At 28.5% G+C, this 5071-nt stretch overlaps 1 pseudogene; it reads right to left on the reverse strand.

Moving 5' to 3' along the window:
* Positions 1-1905: 1905 nt before the first annotated feature.
* The window catches only part of LOC105852763 (U-box domain-containing protein 45-like), a 17681-nt pseudogene continuing 14515 nt past the window's right edge, over positions 1906-5071 (reverse strand).

Genomic DNA, 5071 nt, shown 5'->3' on the forward strand with positions numbered 1-5071 from the left:
AATAAATTTTTTATTGAAACAAACGCACCTATTATTATCTCTCAAACAACTCAGAATATTACCTCTAAACAAATCCTCTCAAACAACTCGGAATATTACCTCTCAAACAACTCAAAATATTACCTCTAAACAAATTCTCTCAAATAACTCGGAATATTCTCAAACAAACTCATATTCAGTAATAATAAACAATTAGGGTTTCTAAATTTATATACTAATAATATATATAAAGATAACAAATAAATAGTATTGGTTTTTATAAAATATAAAGTAACAAATAAATAATATCGGTTTTTATAAAAAAATATGTTGTTTTCATACATGTTTGTTGGAGTGAGTGCAATGGAAATTAGAAGAAGAAAAATAGAGAATGAAATACATATAAAATATATATAGGCCGGCCTGTCAGGCCTAATAGGCTTTTTTACAAGCCTGAGCCTAGCCTATTTATATAAATAGGCTTTAAAAACAGCCTGAGCCTGACCTTTTTATTAAACAGGCCAGACCATGCCATAAGTAGGTCAGACCATAGGCCCCTGTCGGACGGCCTAGCCTATTCCCATCTCTATTAGCTAACATGTTATAATAACTTTATAATATAAAACCATGTTTTTTATATAAGCATTGATATTTGTTTCTAAATATTGACATCCTATGTCGGACATCTTTTATATGTCAAAACAATTTTGTTTCTAAATAAGTGAATACTCTCTACGACTTGTTTAATTAGGTCAAGTATATGGCCTATAACCCATTCTAAAAATTACATTGATGATAAAAAAAAATTGTTTACCACAATTATCATGTTAATCTTCATAACAAAGGCAGACTATGAATATTTTGGTAATATAGGGGTATATTTGGAGTTTTCTTTTTATAAGAAAATGTTAGTATATTAGTTAATTGTGTTGTATTTTTTCTCCTTCGTCAGAGTTTAAATCCTAGTCTTTTCATCCTCAGCTTCATCAATTTATTACCTCAAATCAGTTGAACTACTCAACCTTTCTGAAATGTTTGGGAGTAGATTTTTGAGAAAAAAACTTTAGAGAGCTAAATCTATATTTTGAGTATATTTGAGATATATAATAAATTAAAAAAAATGGCACGATAAATAATCATATAATATTTCAATTCATTTATAGATTTTATAGTTTCTTTAATTTAAAAAAATAAAATAAAATTAGGTTGTGCCCTCTCTTTCCTTCAAAATCCTCTGCCCAAAAGGAAGAACAAAATAATGTATGAATGCGTTACTTTAAACTAATGGTAAAACAACAATCACACACAGACTGTGAGTTATTGTGGTGTGTTACCATGGCAACAAATTTAGATCCCTTCATAAAAAGGAATAGACCCTGATGTTGAGAAACTTTTGTCCTATTGTTAGGCGTATCAGATCGATTCAAAATGACCCAACTTCTTTAACGGATTTGAACTATATAATCCTAAGTCCGGCTCAAAATACTTTTTAATTGTGTTATCTATATATACGCCTTTAAGAAGACGACATAATTATGTCATATTTTAATACAAACTATATTATCCTTAAATTTTGTGACACATATTTACAGTGACACAATTGACACATATAGTTTAAAATGAAGAATATAATTTTATACAAGAGCGTTTTTGTTTATATACAAACCAAGTTTTGTGGAAATAAAAAAAAAATTATTGGTTGAAGGAAGATAAATATCATGAGGATTGTTGAAATAGTATTGATTGAAGCAAGATAACAAATTAAAATTTAAAGGGATGCATTTTTCCATTGATTACATAAATGCAGAATACTAGTTTATTAACTATTACCAAACACTCAATGTCTATACATATACAAGCTGACATTTCAAGTGCAAAATACTAATTTATTAAGAGTTATTGGTCACTCACTCGAACTAACATTAATTATGTATTATCTTTTTGAAGCACATCTAAAACTAGTAATAGCACATCACTTGTGGCGCATAGAAAAACCTTTTGTTATAAATGTCTCAAACTCTTTTCCATACTAACTTGAACCATCTCAGCCAAAATCTTCTTAGCTTTACCACATTGATGATCATCACCACCAATCTTAGCTATAATATCACAAACCATATGATCAAGAGTGTCACATTTTGTATTAACATCATAATCTCTTAGTAGATGCAAAAGGGTACATGCTTTTGTCCTAGACTTCATTGTTCCTTGAACAGTGAGTTCAAGAAGTCCTGGAATAACACCTTCCCTCAAAATTGGTGTTGGATCTTTTGTTGGTGGTATGCTGCAAATCTTGAAAAAGAAGAGGATGAACTTGATGATGATGAAGGTTGCACAAATAAATTCCAAAGCGTGTGTATCACACTAAACTTTAGGTTCGATTTGCCCCCACCAATCAATATATATTGGATGCAAACAGGTTAACCGACGAATCCCCTTCAGGATACTTTGGAATCCTTGAAGTGAATTGCACATTCACATCAAGCCTATCGATCAATGATAGTTTGCAGAATAAAGTTTCTTCATTTACTCTCGTGCACTAGAGAAAAGAAGAAATGACTCAGAAATATTTTTGACATAATTTTGACTCATGTAACATGAATTTTGTGTTGTTTATCTTGTGTTCTTTCTGCCTCTAAAATATCTCTATTTATAGAGATACTCATACCAATTGATGAAAGAAAATAACTCTTGTGAAAGATTGCAACTTTTGATAACTTAATAGATGCATTGGTTTGAATTAAACCCAAACATTGCAACCACTTGACCAAGTGATACATTCAATTATTTAATTTTGCTACATTAATATAGCTATTAGAAAAATCCAAATATATTTTGGAAATTTCCCTAACAATCACCCACCATTTTCAAAATATATCTAAGTCCGTTATTCCGGAAATCTCATGGTTTCAGATAAAGGTATCTTACGATTTGAACCATTACTTAGTAAATTATGTTTTCACTCATCCCCAAATAGATTGGTAGACAAGCTTTGAACCAACCATTCATTAGAACAAGTGTGCATAACTTACACATGAAATTTCGGTACCATTGGTCGAATTATAAAAATGACACATTTCATAAGGCCCTGTGTCTCATATCCTTTTCGTGAGAATTTAAGAGTCAAGTTCTTGAACTCTATGAAGCGGCCCACTTCATTCTCATATAGGTGGACTATATTAGAAATGCACCCATAATTATACATTCTAGCAAATACATGTTATATGTCCATTAAGAGGAGACATCATCCTACCACTTTTGTTTTACGGTCTAAGTACTTTTATCCTTTGAGATGTATTTATTGTCAAGTACTTCAATCACTCTAATAGTGTACTTTCATCATTGAACTCAAGACTTGATGCTACTCAAGTGTGAGTTGATGTTTACACCATTGGTGATTATCTATATTTGAGCTTGTATCACATCCCTAATGATGTTTTTAACACCATGTCCTTTGTCATACCTTTCGTCAAAGGATCTGCAAGATACTTTTCAATTCTTACAAACATTATGGATATCACTCCATCAAATCATTTACATAGCTATGTCTTAAACCAATATATATTGATTTTCTATTATATATTTGGCTATATGCTTTTGATAGTGGGTATTGACTATCACAATGTATGGATACTGATGTCATTGACTTTGGTCAAATTAATATCTTATACAACAAATTTCTTAGTCATTATAACTCTTTACTACCTGCAGCTAGAATAATAAATTGTGCAGCCATGGTGGTGTCGATAATGAAAGTTTGTTTCTTTGAACCCCAATAAATTGCACGGTCACCAAGGTTGAAGATCTATCCACTTAGGGAAGCATGATCCTCAACATGATTTATTCAACCGACATCTGTATATCCTTCCAAAATTAAAAGATATCCACTATAGATTAAACTATAGTTAATTGTTCCTTTCAAATATATTAATACTTTATTAGTAGCATGTCAACGTTCTTTACATGAATTGCTTGTATACCGACTTAATCTTCCAACAACATATGGTATATCAGGTCTGGCACAAGTCATGACTTACATCAAACATTCGATTATCATTTATATTCTTGATAGTGTTGACTAATTATCACCAAACCATTACCTTTTTATTTATTTTATCTCTTTATATTGTATTTCATACAATTAATAAATATTTCACTTATCACATACACAAACTTTTATGTCATTCTACCTTTTACCATATTTAATAAGCATCTCAAAATTATAATTCTCTTTTCAATATATCCAAGTTCAAGATAAAATACATTGAATGCATTAAATATATATTGCCACTAGCTAACAAAACATGATCATAAAAATTGCTCATAATCAAATATTATAAGGTGGGTCTAAATATGTAAGTCATCTACTCCTTAACAAATAAGAATTTATTTCATTTCTATTAAAGAATCATACCTTCATAGTTATATTATAACTAATACATGCATCATAAATTCTATTTGTTAATTCAAATTTTATATTTAAATTATGTTCAATGGTAAATCCAAATAAGTATCACAATAGAAAATAAACAATGAATAAAATGGATATATTACCCATATATCCTAGTTTTCAAAAAACTTAACCAAAATACCCCACTTTCTAAAACTGTTACCAAAATGCCCTACTTTTTAGGGCAAGAAGGAAAACTCTCCCTGAGGGAGCGATACACTAAAGGGGCCAAAATTTTCTCCCTAGTAGGAGGTCGCTGGCTGGGGATGCGACCTCCCAAAGGGGTTTTTAAAAAAAATTTTAAATCGTTTTGGTTTTATTAAAAGGTTTTTGGTTTTAATAAATAATTCTATTAAATAATAAATTAATAATTAATAATAATACTACATATATAAATAATTATTATTATTATTAATTATTATTATAATTATTAATTATTATTATTATTAATTATTATTATTATTATTATTATTTTTGTTATTATTAAAAATTGTTATGATTAAAAATTATTAAAATTAAATTAAAAATAATTATTATAATATTTATTATTAATTATTATTATTGTTATTATTATTGTTATTATTATTAAAAAAATTTATGATTAAAAATTATTAAAATTAAATTAAAAATAATTATTATAAT

The sequence above is a fragment of the Cicer arietinum genome, chromosome 3 (genome assembly GCF_000331145.2).
Source record: "Cicer arietinum cultivar CDC Frontier isolate Library 1 chromosome 3, Cicar.CDCFrontier_v2.0, whole genome shotgun sequence".
Taxonomy (NCBI): Eukaryota; Viridiplantae; Streptophyta; class Magnoliopsida; order Fabales; family Fabaceae; genus Cicer; species Cicer arietinum.